We start from the raw sequence: 18576 nt of genomic DNA, 5'->3' as shown, positions 1-18576 counted from the left end.
CCCTGTACTTTACTATATTGTACCCTGTGCTTTGCTGTTAGATCCAAAAACTTATATAAAGGCTGTGCTAAATAAACTCGGGGCTGCAGCAGTGACTATATGCTCACCCAAAGTGCTTTCCTATCTTGTTTTTTCTTAGCCTTCACTCCCCTCTTTTAGGTGCTGTTCGATCTCTGCTGGCGGGCTCTGGCATGTGCCAGAATGGAAATTCTAGGGATTAGCAGATTTCCTGAGGGCTAAACATGGATCCCAGGTTAAGAACCCCAATTATCAATGAAGCTATAGAAATGGATAACATGGCTTAAGGAGAATTCACTGGGAGAAGAGAAGGTTTAGGAATGGGCACCTATAATTAGAAGAAGAGGCGCCTATAGCAAAGACATAAGTAGGTGAAAAGTTAATGAGGACCGTGGAAGAAAGTATTTGAAGGGTAGGATAGGGGCCAACTAGAGCAAAAAATACTGAGAGATTAAGAAAGGAAAGAACTGATGGGTAGCCTTTTCAACAGTTCTTAACAAAAAGTGTGTACTGTAATAATGTAGGGGGTTATTCAGTACCTGTCGGTATTTGCTACAGGCCCTTCTTCCTCTGAGTATCTCTAGGTACACATCGTAAGCCTTCTTTTTGGCAAACTGCAGATTGCTAGTCCCCATCACCAGCATCCTGAACCAGAATCTGATAAAGTACCCAAATCCACTGAATATTGGAGATTGTTAGTACACTTGGCTGGAGCAGTTTCACTAAGTAGTAAGAACACCGAAATGTAATGAGTTGGGATTGGAGAGCCTAGAGTCAGTTCAAATAAGCTTCATAAGAGGAAGAGACTAAAGTACAAGAGGAGATGGAACCATCATTGGGGTGGTACCTAAGAAGAAAGAAAGAGGTAGAACACAGAGGATAAGTGGGGAGCCCCCCTTTTCTATTTTAACAGATACAAAGCAAAACAAGTGGGTGTAGACTTGGTTTGGGCAGGCATCAATTTCCTCTGCAAATTAGAAGAAGCCATTTTCAGAGAGTTTGTAATGTATTCTCTTTGTTAATAAAAATATTATTAAGAAATTGTTATCCATGTCTTCATATCGAAAAATTATTATATTTTCATTGATTGGAACCATGAAGAAACATATGCATAACCCTGGATTATAATATAAATGTATGAATGACTAAAGAAATGTAGAAAATGATGACCATCCCAATGTGTTTGTATCTGACCCTGAATTCAGTAGGACTGAGTTACTGAAAGAAGGCACTTCTTTGTCAGGTTTCTCCCCTGGGAAGATATTAATTCACATGTACATTCAGTGGATATTTATTGAGCACCTACTAGGTTCCAGGTATTGCTGCAGGTGTAGAGGACAAAGCTGGGAACCAGATCAATTCTCTGTCCTCATAGGCCTTGCCTTGAATGGAAGCAAAACAAAAGAACAACAAACAATAAATTCGAAATAGTGATGTTAGCTATTGAAAAATAAAGTGGGGTTAAGGGATGGGAATGGTTTTGGGGAGTTCCATTTGGATGGGACGTGCAGGAAGGACTCTCTGGAAGTGATGTTTGAGACTTGAATGCGGAAAGCAGGCAGGTAGGATAAGGTCTGGAACAGAGCTTTGGAGGTAGAAGAAATAGCAAGTGAAAGAACACACTGGTGTATGTAAGAAAGGGCGGCTGAACAGGCCCTATTGAGGGGAATGCAGAGTAAGAAGTGGGGAGAGCGACAGGTGAGAGCCAGCTGGGGGACCAGAGCATGTTTGTGTTCTAAGCACATGAATGTTAAAGAACTTTCTTGCTGCTCTATGAAGAATAGACTAAAAGGGCAGAACGCAGAGTATCCCTTTACCGTCATAAGGCAGTCGCCTTATTCCGCATCTCCTAAATCCTCAAAGTTAATTGCCTATCTGACAGAAAATGAACTCCCCTCAGGTTTTCCAGCAGCGAATACTTGGTGAAGTTGGGCGGATCAGGATGACTGACCCTGACGCCCTGAGGGGCTGATCTCACAGGCCGAGGGAGGAAGGCCCCCTTTCATCAGTGCAGGCCACGCTCCCCCAGGTCCTTGCCTCCCTTCATGCTTGCCCTTTCATCCTCTGAATTGCCTTTATCTCTCTTGCTTGCGCGCGTAGTCCCTCATTCCGCCTTCCCCCAGGGATGCATGTTCTGATCCCAGGAGGATTTGAACTGAGCATGTTTCTGCCAGGGTTACCCTTGGCAGTTCGCACTTCGAGATCCAGATCCAAAACCCACCCTCTGGCCTTCGCCCCGGAAAGGGGGCGGGTGGGGAGCGCGAACCTTATCTCCCAGGCTCCGCCTCCAGGGGGCTGAGAGTGTTTCTGATCCGCGGCGCTCTGCGCTGGACGCTGCAGGGAGACGGGACTCCGGGCGGAGGGCAGCAAACCCTCCTCGGTTCAGTTTTCGTCCAGGTTGGGGCTGGTCACCTCCTGGGACGCCCCTATACCCCTGGGGAAGTAAGCAGCTGGCTGCGACTGCATCCCCGACCCTGGACGCCGCGCCAGGTAAGGTAACATCGCTTTCTCCCCTCTCCCTGCCAGGATTGCCAAATAGGGGGCTTCAAGGCTTAAGAGTTTTCGCTGGGGGCTGATTCTTGACTTGGAGTGAGTGTTTGGCCTCCGAGAATGAATAACATGGGAGGGGGGATTTACTTCCCTAAGCTCATCCTCCTCTGCCTCTATCTATCTCCTTGGAAAGGGCTGCATGTCTACACGTGGCGCGCCCAGGAGTCGAACGAGGGGGAGCACAGGGCTGTGTAGGGTGGACCAGAGATTCTGTACGCATGCTGCACAGTAGGCTTACTCTTGGAGCTTTACAAAAAAATCTAGTGCTTGAATAGCACTTTATACCAATGAAATCTGTATCTCTGGGAGGGGTACTTCAGGCATCGACATTAAAAACAAAAAACTTTTGAGATCATTCCCACGTAGAGTAGTTTGGGAACCAGTGAATTAGAGCAGTAGTTCTCAAAGTGTGGTCTTTAGTCTGCAGCATCAGCACCTGGGAACTTTTAGAACTACAAAATTGAGGTGTGTGGGGGGGTGGGGGGACTCTGAGAGCAGGGCCCAGCTGTCAGTGTTTTAATGAGCCCACCAGGTGATGCTAGTGCATGCTCACTTTTGGGAGCTTGGATTGGATCTCAGTTAAGGCAAGGGCAAACACCTGCAAATGCTCCTCCACAGAGGCAAGAGGAAACAGACCACTTTTCAGAAAATCTAAGGTATTCATCAATAAAGTTTTACCCATATTGAAAATATATATACTGTGGACTTTGAAGGATTCTATAAAAGACAGAGGCTTAGCTATCAGCTTGAGCCATTTTTGCGTGGTAGAATTTGCATATTTGCTTTAGGAGAGATTAGGAATGTTGTTTTTTTTTTTTTTTCAGGGTTGAAATGAAGTCAAAGAAGAAATATACATAAGGGTTTTCTAGCTGTAGTAATATGGATCTTTGGCCCCTGATGACATGATCCCAGGTCATCCCTGTCATCAGTGCTCATTACAGGACTTATATGCAGTATTTTTTTTTTTTTTTAAAGCAATTGGAGGTTTAAGGAATTCATGCTGATTCTCCAGCGTGAGTGAAAATTCAGCATTCAGCAACCCAGAGGACTTGTCTGGAGTGGCTCTTTTTTTCCTTTTAATAGAGATCTGAGATTTCAAATTTTTGGCTAAAACAATTCCAGCTGTTTCAAAGTCATTAGTACAGAAATAGAATGACTTTGCAAATAGGCTTAAATGGATTAGAGAATCTAACATTGGATAAGAAACTAGGATAGGCATGACTCCACTACCAGCAGACGTGTGCTGTGGTGAACACAGTGCTAACTGTACCAAGACTTTCTGTACAGAAATGTTTATTTTCCAAGTTGCTCTTTCCTGTGCCAATTTGTGATTGAGATATAAACTTGTTAAGGGACAGGTACTAAACTTGTGTTTAGAGAAATGAGGGAAATATGGATCGTGGTTAGGAACAAGAGCCATGGTCTGAGGCTCAAGCCTCAGGTTCAAGACCTGCTCTTCTGCTTCTCCATGCTTCACATCTCACTTTCCCCATCTGTAAAATGGGGACCATAGTAGTACAATACATACTTCATATTTGTTAGATTAAAATGTGCACATACCACACACAAACTGAACACAAAACGAAAACCTAATTCCCAAACACCTTGAAATGAAAAATTACAATGTATTGATAACGTGGTCAGATTTTGTATCTTCATGCCAACCTCACCCTTAGAATTTACAGTTTTTGCTTTTTATCTGAATGTGAACATAGAGACATCATCAAATTGTCTTGATAATTTTATTGCATGTTTTATATGGAACATTCTAGAAATCTTTTTAAGTGGTGTTTATAATCTATTACAATTCACATTTAAATAGCCTTAAAATCTAGCTCTCCAGGATATAATTCCTTATAAAATAAAATTCATGTGTTAAGAGGGGATCTAAAAGTGACATGCTGTACCCTACAAGAGAACTAGTTGAGAAGCACTATCCAGTGTTTCGTAGGTTCCTGAGAGAGAATAAAATGAAACTTTAATCAGTTACATCAAGATTTGTTCAAGACAATATAAGAGGTTATATCCTGCTTTTTACCAATCTTATGTAACTTCTAGAAGGCTAAACATAATCCAAGTTCCAGCATATAAGCATTTTAGTAACTCCTCCATTCAGAAAATCAGGTCTTTATTAGGATACTTTTGAAATTACAATTTAATGTTATTAAGTTAAATGTCATTACAATTTAATGTAAGGGTTTCTATGTGGCTCAGTATGTATGAGATTTGTAGCTGTGGGGATGAAAAGGAAAGATCAGAGGCATATTTCTTGATGGAAGAAATGAAGGCACATAGAAGCAAATTCAGACTCGGTAATCAAATTATGTGTTCTGGATAATTTAGCTGATGAGCTAAGAGGGCCTGTGATGTTGCAGTTCCAATTAGGAATGATCAATATTGCAATGCCCTACAGTAATTTTATAATTCTCCACTTATAGACATAAGGCCTGCAGCAGAGATGATCATAAAGAAGTTAGCCTAATTGCACTTGATTTGCTTACCTGTCTCAGAGTGGTTTTGATGAGAGTTACCTGGCATTCATTTAGATTCATTTTGAGGGCCCTATTTGTTTCAAAGTGGATGGTTTACTATTAAAGCCTATCTTGAAAGTCTTACGCTTAAAACACATTTCAGAAAATGGATATGTTTTTATTTTTTTTGTATTTATTATCTTTGGATTATACTACTTAGCATGCAATAGTAATTTTTTTAGCTTGATTCATTTTCATTCTTGTGAAAATAAAGTTGAAATGCTTACTTCGGGCGGATGGTCCAAGTCTCACTCAAAGAGAATTAGCAGTGGAGACTGAGTTCCTCAACTTTCTCTACCTCTAGGTTAAGGACACACACTCTTCAGTCAGATTGCCTAGCATTGAATCCTGACTCTGTGACTTACATGGTCGTTTGAACTTGGACAAGCTACATAACCTTTTTTTGCTCTGTTTCCTAATTAGTAAAAATGGGGTCATAGTACCTACTTCAATGAGATTGGTGTGAGTAAATGAATTGATGTGTATAAAGTTCTTTTAACACTGCTTGCCTCATAGTAAATGCTTAATAAGAATTGCTGTTTGTTTGTTTGTTTAACTTTGGGCATCAATTAAGTGTTTAAGCTGAAGCTCTCTTCTGTTTTCACCTCTGAAAATTAGATCCTAAAAAAGAAGTAGTAATTTAAGTTATTTTCGTTTGATGTTTTTTCTGTTTTACCTAGTGGGGGAATTTGTTTCAGAATATGTAGTGTACTTTGAGTTCCTCAGAAAAAAATACAAAATTTTGAACATTTTAAAAATTTCCCAGATACTGCTGCTGGCCAGAGACCACACTTTGAGAATCACTGCTTTAACCTACTGGTTCCCAAACATGACTGCACATTGAAATTGTCTGAGAATATATTTTTTAGAATATTGATGCCCAACATTAATCAATTTGGTTAATTTATTGTGAAAAGGAATAAAAAGTAATTATTATTATTATGTATAGATGCCCATTAACTATATCCATGAGATTCCTTGGTACTTACAGAATTTTTAGAACCGTTAGGGATATTAGAATTTGTCTAATATAAATGAGGAAACAGGCTTGGAGACATCATTCTAGGCTATGGGCTCATGAAAAGTTAGTGGTGGTACTGAATAACAACTAAGGTTTCCTGTGTTCTACTGTACATTTTTCATTCATCTGCCTTGACTTCTGAAAAAGCAAATAAAATGACAGAGGCACATAATTCAAGATAACGTTTTTGGAATACTATAGATCTTTCTGTCCCACTTAACCCAGTTTGATTTCAGGATTATTTATTCAAAAAATTTCCTTAATGAAAAACTAATGAAAACAATCAATCTGGAATGCCAAGAAAATTAATCTGTAGGAATCAGTTGTGAAAAGGATAATCTTTTCTACTAGGTTTGTCTTTTCTAAGGATTTAATTTAGTTCTTTTTTCTCCTTATTGTTTCTTTGACATTTCAGTTTTCACTAACGAAAAACTCAGAAGATATCTTTGAAAATTTCAGGAAACATTGACAGTTTGCTCAAGTCCAAGTTTGGTGGTGACCTTCTGGGAGTCCTGCCAGTTGCTTGTGTTTGATTCATTGTTTAGTTTTGTTTTACTTGTCTTGTTTTGATCCAGGTCAATTTAGCCATGATTGCAGCATTATGTTACCTCTTAACTATTTGTTTTTATAGTTATTGGTGTCAAGAAGAAAAGATTAAGGATCAAGAAAATTTTCTCTTTAAAGTAAAAGGACATTCTAGGGAAGTTTGAACTTTGCAGAAAGTTTGTTCTTCTAAAAATATTCTTTGGGAATTTAGTTATAATTTTTTTATTATTATTATTATGTAACGGGTAAATAGAAACAAACTAAGAACATATATATTATATTTTTATGGTAACTTTCAAATCCACAGGTGATTCAGTGATTAAGACAATTTACTGAAATACGTGTGTGTGTGTGTGTGTATGTATGTGTGTGTGTGTATACTTTAAAAAATTCTAAACCTTGTACATAAATTTTGCTGCTTTATTAGGAAGAGAGTATGGCACACCTCATGGGGTGTGTGTAGGTGTGTATTTTCCAGTAGTACCCAGAATTAGATAAAGTATTAAAGATAAGATAGGAAGGAACATTCTTTGTAAGTGTTCAGCCGTTCATCTGTGATTACGTGAGTACCAAATGCTTGGCTGTCACCTAGAAGATTCAGAGAAGTTGTGAATTCAGTTTAGTAAGTCTATTAATAGCCAATTGGCAGTTTTCCTTTTTTATATGGAGAACTTCCTTCAATTTATTATATAAAAATAACATTTTATAAATATCTTTAAGTAAAAAAAAAAGGATAAGGCAAATATAGTTCTGATTTAAATTTGACATTACACCATTTAGCAATCTCTAGAAGGGTCTTAATGTGATTTGAAGGTATATCTTGGCAAGAAGTAGAGTTGTTATCCCAGAGAGGATAACTGGAGATGGTTAACTTCTAAGGTCCTGAGAATGTAGGCAACTCCACTACTTTCTTGCAGAAACTCACCATTCCCCTTCTGCATTCTGCCTTTTCATCATTTTACAGTGCCCTTACTTTTCCCTTCCTGATTAAATCACTTGTTACCTGGCACCCCTGAACTAAGGTTTGAAATGAGAGAGAAATAAAAACTGTGGAGAGTGAGGGTACATGGTAACCGTCTTAACTAGCTGGAATCAGTAGTTTTTACTTAGGTACCTTTGGAATGAGGAGGGAGCAGGGATGAAGAGAATTGGTGACATTTTAGAGCTCTTGATGGCAAGTAGAGACACATGGAACCTAATCTGAACTGTATATTTTTAGTGAAAGCAAGCATGTCAATATGTAATGTGAGTAAGTAGGTACTTATAGCCTCTTACATGTCATTTCTATACTACCGCTTAAATAACAGTAATAATAATATTTATATGTCTAGTGCTAAATAAATAGATGCTCTCATTATTTCTAAGAAGGCTCTGGACCAGGAAATGGGAAACTTGATTTCCTATCCCAGCCTGCCACCAACTTACTGAAAAGTTGGTAGGTTAAAAAATCCTGCAGTTAGCTAGAGCTGGGCAGGTGTGATTGTAAAGTCTTTTTTCATTTTGTTTGCATATTTTTCTTTTTCTTGGTTAAAAGCACCATTTGAAGCCATCATGAAACATGTAAAAAAATGCAGCTTTGAGCATCTGTACGTAGAGTTTAAGTCATTGTGGAATAGCATCCTTTGTGAAATTAGTCTGCTGAGGAATGTAGAACGCACTTCTAAAATTCCTATTAATATGCTTCTTGAATGTTCACTGAAGAGAGATATTACTGTGAATGAGGAATAATGAAATAACAGACCTTTTTAATTCAAAAAGATTTAAAATCCCTTTTTATAATGCCTAAACAATTTTTTTCTTGGCCTCCAAGTGGGAATTTTATAAATAATATTCATTAGTTTTTTCAACAGTTGAAAAAAATTTTTTTTTCTGATTTTGAATTATGGGTTTTGTGAGGGAAATCATGTTTATATGAGTAATCAAATTATATTTTTAAGTTCTAAATTACATGTTTCTCCAAATGTTAACAGTTGTGTTTGGGTGGCAGAATGATAGATATTTTCTTTCCTGCTTTTCTTTATGTTTTTAATATACATGTATTGCTTTTATAATGAAAAATGAATGCATAACTATATGCTTTGTAGATAGGAGCATTTGAAATTATAATTTTGAATTCCCATACAAATGAGATAATTATGTTAAGTGTGATTAATTTATTTTCCTATAATTCACAAAGTACATGTTATGCCAGATGTATTTTAAATATTAGACACACTGAGTACAGATAGTAAAATCTGGCTAGAATGACACAATAACTTTTTTTTTAAGTAGAAAGATCAGTTCATTGCTCCTTATGAATGCCAAAAGAATAATATGTACTTTAATACATTGAGTTCATATAAGATAATAGCTAAAATCATGGGTGTTATGTAGTCATGACACTTAGCACCTATGAGACCCTGTGCAAGGTATTTAACCTTTTAAAGCTATCTTTGGGATCTTAGGACCTACTTCATAGTGTAGTCAGGAAAGTTAATTGGGATAATGCAAATGAACACTTTAGTATAGTGCCTGGCAGATAAAAAGTACTCAAATTAGCTCAAAATTTGTTATAAATATAATTTTCTATTTCTGAGCTTTTCACTATTATGATTCGGCTATCTTTTGAAAAGCATGTTACTTTTTTGGATGAGAGTATCCTCCATGTAACCTGGGTCATGGAGATGAAATGAAGCAAATTCAGATTTTTGCCATTATCCACACTGTGCTGGGGGAAAACAAAGTGCTGATGCAGGGGAGGGTTGTCTCCTGAAGCTGGCAAGGCTCTAGCAGCAGTAGCAGAGGCTTTTGAGAACAACTCCTTGTGACCATAAATGTTGATTCTGGAGTCTGAGAGAGAGGCTGTCATCCTTCGCCATACCAGTTCACCGTGGATGTTGGGTGGGTTTAGGGTATCCTCAAGTCTTGTTTGCAGCTGGAGGTGGCTTGTCATGAACTCCTGGATTTAGCAATGGCAGAGATCTCTCTGGTCACGGCTATAGATAGCTTGTATCTTGACTGAAAATTAGAAGATAACTTTTTCTCAGAGCAGATACAGCCCTGGGTTTCAGTATCCATTTCCCAGGTGGCTTTGTGCTGCTGCAGCCTGGACCTTGGTGCATCTATATAGCATATGCATTAATTTATCCACTCAGCAAATATTTTTCAGCTCTTTCTATAGGTTAAACAAGTTCCTAAGGATACAGCAATAAATAGATGTGATCCCTGTCCTCGAGGACTAATGATCCCTTAGCAAATTCCCCCATGGATGCTCCGGATGTCAGGGTTAGTTGTCATACCACAAAATTCCTAACTCTATTCCATTGCTTCTTAGGGTAGAACATCTACCCTAAGTCATTGTGGTTGTTCATGTCAATTGCCCCACACCCACTAGTCTGAAGATTTTTTAGAAGCTGTAGTTGGATCTATATTCTCCTCAAAACTGTGATGAGTTCTGTATATATAATGCACATCTGTAAGTTTCTATAAAGTATTTAGACTACACATGTCATCTATTAAGTCAAAAACTAAACCAAACACAAAACCATGATGAAATCAATTGAATTATGAAGACTGACAGAAGGAAGTTATGGAGGCTTTGGGAAAATCAGAATCAATTATTTTTAGACTACACATATGACAACCCTGGAAAAAAGTGTTAATAATTTTGATCTCTCACTCATTCTAAATGAGTTAATTAAATAAATGTCTGGATAGTTACTGATAGAGGATAGTTAAAGCCATTTGTGCATCTGTGTTTTCTTAACTGTTGCTCTAAATATTCTTAATTTTTAGATGGATAGTGTAATTTCAGGTTGGACATTTTTTGGCCAGACCTGTTATTAAATGCTAAGCTTAAGTAATGCAGTGAGTTTGCGCATTTGAAATGTTTCTTCATCATCTTGGATATGGCTGCCAAGTTGAATTCCAAATTTCCCTTCTAGTAACCTGCCCTGTTTTTGAGCTTTGGGCCTAAAGGAGCCTACGTAAGTTTAGAGAAGCAATTATAATTTCACTTTTTCAAACTTGATTTGAATACTGATGATTTAAATTTAAAAATAAATGTGTGTTTGCATTCCACTTTATCCCCTCTTCCATTTTATTCCCAAAGATAAGCAGTTATAAAGTTAGTTGCAGAAGAAATTTTTCCCTTTTCCTTTCTTTCATCCTTTCAGTATTGCCAATCCTCAGGCAAGGGCAATCTGTGTAACTCAAGACTGTCCTCAAGGAATCCACTTACACGGAGCTGTGACCCTTCCAAACTGCAGAGAAGAGGAGATGTAGCCTCACTTCCTTAGAGTGCAAGAGTTTGCTACAATTTATTATCCTAAACTCCAGACAGTTTCACATTTTGACTTTTAGTCCTTCAAATGTTATTCTTCTCCTTCAAAAGTCCTTTTCCTGGAATTTGTTTTCTCAAGGCTGTCTACTGATATGTTTTAAGGTAAAAGGGGAAAGGAAGAAGGCATATTTTATTATCTGCAAAAGTTATAAGAATGGGTTTCAGTTTCTGCAACTATTATTCTTGTTAGGTAGAAAGATACAGGAATTTTGATATATCAGGGGGAGTAAGGGAGACATAGGAACTTCCAAGGAAGCCATTACAATGTGTTACATCACTTTGACAGCAAAGAGATATTGGGAATTGTAAAAACATTGAATATGTACTATATGAAAACAAAAAACAAGAGAAATGATGAGCCACCATGTTTAATTTCAGTGGCTACCAGGGTGCCTAGTAGTTTGAGATTGGCCGTGATACAATTTGATATTGGCTTATGATACAATTGGGAGATGGGCTATTTCTAATATAATTTTTAGGAAGCAAAATAAACTCTGTAATTGAGCTCTAAATGATCTAATACTGGAGGTAGACACTGTGGAAGATTTGGTATGTTTTTGTCATGATTTGCTTCCTAGAGGATGTGGCCTCGAACCTGCTTCTTGAAGCACAGTTCAGTTTGGACATATGGTTCAGTTTAGACACATACTCTAGTCAGCATAAATCATAGGCCTGGAAATTATCTCATAAATAATTGTTGTTTACAGTACAAATATGTTTACACCAACAACATTTGATGCCCCTCTCTTTAGCACACATAATGCACAAACTGTTCAATGCCAGACACCTCCAATGATGGGCTACTTTCAGTCTTAGGGTCATCTCCATTTATTAAAAACATTTTCCTTAAACTGAAAACTTCCTCCCTGGAATTTCCAGGCATTGGTCTTAATTCTGTACACTGGGAGTGACAGGGATAAGTTGATTTCTTTCACATGGCAGTTTCATCAGTATTTGAAGACAAGTGAAACATTATATTCTAAAACTGCTTTTCTTTTGCAATAATTTAGAGTTACGTCTCCAGTCTGGTCAGCTTTCCCTGGACACAATGAGTTTTGATTCTGACCATTGGTTGCTAAATAGAAAGAGTGTATGGTTCTGTTTTTTTTCTCCCTTGTAGACCAAGAGAAAACTAATTGTTGGCAACCAATTAACACTAATGAGTGTAGTTTACCATTAGCTAAAATCTCTCAGTCTACTCAGACCTCCCACTCTTACTTCATTGCTTCCTACTGAGTGTTCTACAATTCAGATTTTAGATCTCAAGATATTCTTATGTTTCTTTTAAATTTTGTCTTGTTGCAGTGGGTCCATTACTTATCCAGGTAAAATCTTTTTCAATCCAAAGTCTTTTTCAATCAGTTAGAAATCTTTCTTTGCTTTGTCTCGAAATTTGATTTGCAGGTATTATTGCCTTCACCATAATTACAAATAACTAACTAACTAACTGGACAGGACAAATGGCATCAAGTGTTACTCTCTCTTGCAGAGCCATTTAGTTTTATATTAAGCTTACATTCATCTGTTTTCATTTTCGATGTATAGCATGAACACGGTATGCTGATGTCAGCCTAGTACTCCCGTTGAAGAGTACATGTCAGTTTGATGTTATTTATTCTTGGCACTTAACAAGTGTTTTAGGTGGGTTTCTTGTTCTAAGTAGAATACAGCTGGACTTAAAAAACACACACACACAATCTGAAGATTCTGAATTCTAAATAGCAAGTTGTACCTATTAAACTTTATTACGATTGCTAATATACTTGGACTCTTTTTCTTCTGCATTTGATTTTCTATTTTTTCATGTTTTTTTTTTATTTTTCATTATAATTATTACTGTTAGGTTTTCTGTTTTTAGAATTAAGTTTACTTCATTTTCTTCTACTACTTATCTCTAGAAATTACATTTCTATTTACATAGCAATGGTTACCATTATATTTCTATGTATTGAAGTTTATATTTTCCTAATAACTAGTTGATAACCATCCATCCACCTCTGAAATAATTTACTTATTCTATTTACATGATTTGCATCACTTATACGGTCTTCCATTCCCAACTCCCCACCCAGCTCTCAATTTGAGGGCTTGTATTTTATTTCTAGAATGTTATTAACTTTTTTCCAGTAATACTTTTAGATAGAAGTTTATTTTGGATAAATGGTTAGAAGAGGGTGGAAAATTTTGTTCATATAAAGTTTTCTATCCCACAAATAGCTTAGTTTTGTTTTCTAGTCATTTTAGGGGTGAGAGTAGATAGTAAACATTTGAATTCTTTAATGTTCAAATGATCAAAATGTTCATAAATGAATGTTTCTTTGGTTAGGTTCATATTTTCCTACAGAATTTTGAAGATTTTGATCCATTGTTTTTTAGGTTCACTTCTGTGATAATCTCTACACAATCTGAATTGTATTCCTTTTTGAGTATTCTCTCTATCCCCACTCCCTCCTTATCCCCACAGAAACTCTTAGGATTTTTTTTTTTTTTTTTTTACCCTTTGAATTATGCATTTTCACCAACACATGTCTAAAAGAGATCTCTCCCCCCCCCCACATTTAAGCAATTTGGTACTTGTGAGACCCATTCAATCTGACGATTCAAATTTTTATTTAGCTCTGAAAGCTTTTCATTATTTTTTCATGTCTCTTTTTATTAATTTTCCTTCTGAACATTTTTTAAAAAATATTTTGTAAAATCTGTGTCCTTTGCATTGTAATCTGGTAGAATTCTTCAATTTGATTTTCTATCTAGCTACTTCCCTCTTCAACTATTCTCACATATATCTCTGAATATGTTAATTAAATTTAAGTTAGTTGTCTTTTTACTGTTATTAACTCTATTTCTATGGGTGTTAGTTACTATATTTGCTGATTTGTGGACTTCCTCTATGATGCTGGTTTTTACTGAATATTTGTCCAATTCTTTTTGTTTGCAATTTCATGTCTACTACTATGTGGACTTTTTTTTCTGTTTGCTACAACTTTCTCCTAATGATTCTGTTTACTACAGCTTGCTCCTAATGTAAAGTTGGGCAATGTGCTAGTTAGTGTGCTGTCTTCTGGACATAGATGCTTTCCATTCCTCTTGGGTTTTGCTAGTGGGAAACCTATCTGAGCTCTGCATTGTCAGTCCAGTCTAAGAGCCCAAACTCATATCTTCCCATGAATACAAATAGGAAAGAGTTGCATAAGGCCCAAGAGGCAGCTGTTCACACAAACCACTCCTGCTCGACCTGAGAGGCACCTACTTCTGTCAGGATACTTTTCCTCCTCCTCTTCTGAGAATCCTTTTTCTTTCATCTTGGAGTGATATTGTTCCTCTGACCTTCCTAGCAATGTAGGCCATGGAGTTGTGAATGGATCACATTCAGTGTTAATGTGACAATATTCTAAAGCACCTGAAATTGTAGAAAGGAACGATAGTCATTTTAGTACCTGCTTTATTCCTTCTATGAAGTGAACATTTAGACCAAGTATTACATAGACAGTCTTAGCTGCTTCTTTAGGCTGTTGGGTGATAATGGCTTTAAGGATCTTGTTTGCAATTTCTTCTGAACAACATTTTGATGATGTAGAAAAATAAGAGCATCTCCTTTTGAATAAAGTTTGGCGGACTGTAATTCTGAGAGACTCTTGGCACTTGCTAGAGAAAGGTCAGTTTTCTAGCATGAACAAAATCCAGTGCAGCTGTTTCTGCTTTAGACCATTAAATTTGAAAATCAATGTAGGAGAATGTAACCAACTTTGGATTGAGCAATGAGGCATGAGAGTTTTTCACCTCACGAGTTTCTTACATTGTAGATGTATTTAATACTAACAATACTATCTTGAGTTTGTGTATCTTGATCCATTTTAGATATCTTTTCTGCAAGAATTCCTGTAAATATTTAATAATAATGTCACTTTCTTATAATTCAGTCTCTTTATCACATTAGTCTCACGGGATTTAAAAATACGTTTTGAAACATTGAACACTGTTTTCATTTACCAAGGTGTGAACTAAAATATTTGCAGACTAAAATGCTTTTTAGTTCTCTTGGGTTGTACAGCATTATCAATCTTCAGAATGCCAGGCATAGTTTTATTTAAATGTAAGAATAAAACACATTCCGATGCCCAATTATACATCCCGCCCCTCTCTACCATTTCAGGATATTTGTGCTAGTTTGCTCTTGCCATCTCAGTTGACAGGTAATCAAACTTTGACTGTGGTATATATTTTCTTTCTCTCTCTCCCCCTCTCTCCCCGCCCCCCTCCCCTGTGTGTGTGTGTGTGTGTGTGTTGGAAAGAACAATGTAAAGAGCTTAAGAAATCCCACATGTTAGGATTCAAAACCATACTGCAAGCATTCAGTTGGATTTGTGTCGTGCTTGTCATTTGTTTAAAAGGAGAAGTATTTTCAAGGAATTATTTTTTTGTCCGATAGCTTAGCAAAAAAAAAAAAAAAAAAACTATATTGAAAAGAGAACAATCAGAATGGAACTGTGCATGTCTTTGGAGCTCTTTGAATGTAATAGAAATGTTATACGCACAATCATTTTGGTTACAAAATATTAATTTAGGGAAAATTTATAATATGTTAGATCTAGTAGATCCAGTTCGGAATAATAGAAAGAAATGACCACTTTGGAGGTTTAAAGGGGCTTATTATTCACCCTGTATTTAATGGAATAATTAGGTAAATTATTTAAGAGACTAGAACTTCAGCTAATTTGAAATGGAAGAGCTCCTCCAACTCACTCATCTCCTCACCCCCTGGTTTTATAGAAGAGATGCAGAAGTCCAGCCAGGCTTGTCTTTTTGCCCAGATTCCTGCAGTGTTCTAGTGGCCTTGCTGGGTCTGGAACAGAGATAGTCCAGCTTCTGGTACAATCCTCTTTGCCCCACACCTAGGTGAATAAGGCCAGGAGAATATTTATTCTGTATCAAAGAATTAGATACAATAGGTATTTTGCAGTTTTGAAATATGCATTCTTCCTTTAAACAGGAAGGATCTAAATATCGTGACTCATCACTTTTAAACAAGTTACTGTTGCTGCACTGAATATAGTGCTTCCTTAATTAACAAATGCAGGATGTTCATTTTTCCATACCAGAGCTTCCTTTAGGATGGTAAAAACTTGCACATTCGTTTATTTTTGAGGATGGTCTTTTTATTTTCCATTCTTTTAAACACAATCATGTTTTATTTGGTTCTCTTGAATGTCAGGATGGTAGATTGTTTTAGTTCACACTGACTCTTCTTTTCCTCAGGAAACCTCCCTGGCATACCTAGTATATGGCAGTGGAGCCATCTGGGAAATAAAAAGATTGTACCATATGAAACATTTTGTTTTTCTTGGATGTTTAGCAAGCATTTTCCCTGTAGCGATAAAAGGCTGGTTTTTGAATGGACAGTGCTCTGAACGGTAGGTAGGAAAGAACATGGCAATGTATTTGGGAGAAAAGTAGAACACATTAAAATTGGTTGAAACTCTTACATTTAACTATGCATTTATAAACATTTTACATGTATGATAGAAAGTAAGGATGAATTTGTTTTGGAAATTTGGAACTAAATTGATAAATATTACACTTTTTCCATAAACAACCATAGAATGTGCATATTTCAAATTTGTGTTTTCTTGGTTGAAGATAAGAATGAGAAAATTAGAAACTGAGAATATTCTGTATCAAAGAATTACATAAAATAGGTATTTTGCAGTTTTGAAATATGCATTTTTTCTTTAAACATCAAAGCATAAGTAAGCAAGATAATCATCCATGACTGTTTTATAAGTTAACAGCAATATAAAGTAAAAAAATTACTATTATTTATCTTGGTCAAGGATGCTATTTAAATTAATATAACAATTGTATATATTCCTATCAAACCAATTAAATGAGGCTCTGTAGAATTAGGGAAAAGCTTTTGAAACTTAAATTTTTTTATTTTAGGAGAAATAAAAAAGGGATTTCAAAACTTGGAAGGTGTTGAAATATGAGTCACTTCATGATATTTCTTAATTTATTATTAAGAGAGTATTACAGAAAGACTAAAATTGGACTAATTCCTTTGAGATTGATCTAATGGAGGAAGACCATATTTTCCCCAATCTTTCATAGTAGTCATAGAACATTGGATTAGAAGAGCTAGTATAGGAATTATGCTTCTATGTATGTGGCTTAGTTGGGGCTCTCATAGAACAATGACTTTCAATTTTTTTTTTTTTTTACAGGAACCACAGGAAGATATTTCACATTGTGACACATCTGTCTTTACTTGATAGATGTATATCATGATATTGTTTCATGAGAAATATCTACCTTTCCTGTATTATGCTCTGACATTTTCCCTTCCGTTTCATTCTTTTAAAAAGTACTTGTTATTGAACAAAAAAAAGCCACTTGTCATGATCTACCAAACTGATTTTGTAATCATGATGGGCCATGATTTGCTGTTTGAATAGTAATACCGTGAAAGTCCCTCCACAATTCTTTTTGGGGGGGGCGATGAATTTGTAGTCATTTGTGATCATTATTAGCTTTGTTTGCCGAATGCATTTCAGTTACATATTGGGTTTACATCTCCTGATCCACATTGATTCTGGCCATTGAGTTCAGTGGAAATTGACATATGTTTCTGGACTGAAGCATTTGGTTTCCGGTTTGAGACCCTCCAGAGCGCTTTTCCTCTGCATGGTAAGTGGCCATGCTTCTCAGAATGGGTCCCAAATAGAGGAATGTGGAGCAGAGCCCTTAGCCAGTCCATAGTGAACATATAGTATAAGTAAAAAATAAAACTTTGTTCTTATAAGACACTACAATTTTTTGGTGTATTTGCTACTCAGCATAGCCTAATTTCTCTTGACTGGTGGAGGGTAATTCAATTATGTGCTCGGCTGGTGGTGGGAGAGAGCCTTCTTTTGAAAAATTGTTTGCCTCGAAACATATAAAAGTTTTAAAATAAGGTTATTATTTCTGACTATAAAACCAGATGTGTTTTTATAGGAAAATTTGGAAAACATGGGAAAGCAAAATGAAAAAATTGTATATTCTTAATACTATCTGGAGGTAATTTTTGACATGTCTATGAAAAAATATTTTTCTCAGTTTACTATATAGTTTTGTGTTTTACTTTTTTCTTACTGTTTTTAATGTTATTAAATATTCTTGAAACACATGAATTCCATGCTTCTGTGGTGCTCCATCATATAGATGAACCAGCATTCTTTAGTTTTTCTTGTATTGTTAGACATTTAAGTTTTGTTTAACACAAGGACTTTTAATGGTCTAAAATCTCAGCTCTTGGCACTTACTAGCAAAAAATAAGCCAGGGTAACATCCACATCCACTCTGCTCGCTCTGCTCAGCATCTGTTGCATCTATCTCCCCATTAGCCCATTTCTGGCACAGAGTGGGTCCATATATTCTGCTGCTGAGTAAACGGTTCCATATGTCCTTATTCCTCATTTAGGCTTATATTCAATTTTCTAAAATCTGTAACAATTTTTATTTTCTCTCCTCCATCCCCCAGCAAACACATTTGGTTTTCCTTCTGAGTTCTTGCTGTTAGGAAAGGACATTACCACCTACTAGGTGTTTAA

At 36.4% G+C, this 18576-nt stretch overlaps 1 protein-coding gene across 5 annotated transcripts in view; it reads left to right on the top strand.

The window, feature by feature from the left end:
* Positions 1 to 18576, top strand: part of COL21A1 (collagen type XXI alpha 1 chain) — a 343061-nt gene that overhangs the window by 185408 nt on the left and 139077 nt on the right. The window contains exons 1-2 of one of the 5 annotated variants that reach the window (XM_016145688.2): positions 1588 to 2508; positions 17539 to 17671. The exons of 2 other annotated variants lie outside the window; for them this stretch is intronic. The gene's annotated coding sequence lies outside the window, so the exon portion shown is untranslated. Of the gene's footprint in view, positions 1 to 1587; positions 2509 to 16603; positions 17672 to 18576 lie in introns of those variants that run through there. 2 more of the 5 variants (XM_016145687.2, XM_016145689.2) reach the window with 2 other exon arrangements.

Source organism: Rousettus aegyptiacus, unplaced genomic scaffold (genome assembly GCF_014176215.1).
Source record: "Rousettus aegyptiacus isolate mRouAeg1 unplaced genomic scaffold, mRouAeg1.p scaffold_m13_p_1, whole genome shotgun sequence".
Lineage (NCBI taxonomy): Eukaryota > Metazoa > Chordata > Mammalia > Chiroptera > Pteropodidae > Rousettus > Rousettus aegyptiacus.
The sequence above is the reverse complement of the archived record's forward strand: the minus strand, read 5'-3'. Positions and strand labels throughout refer to the sequence as shown.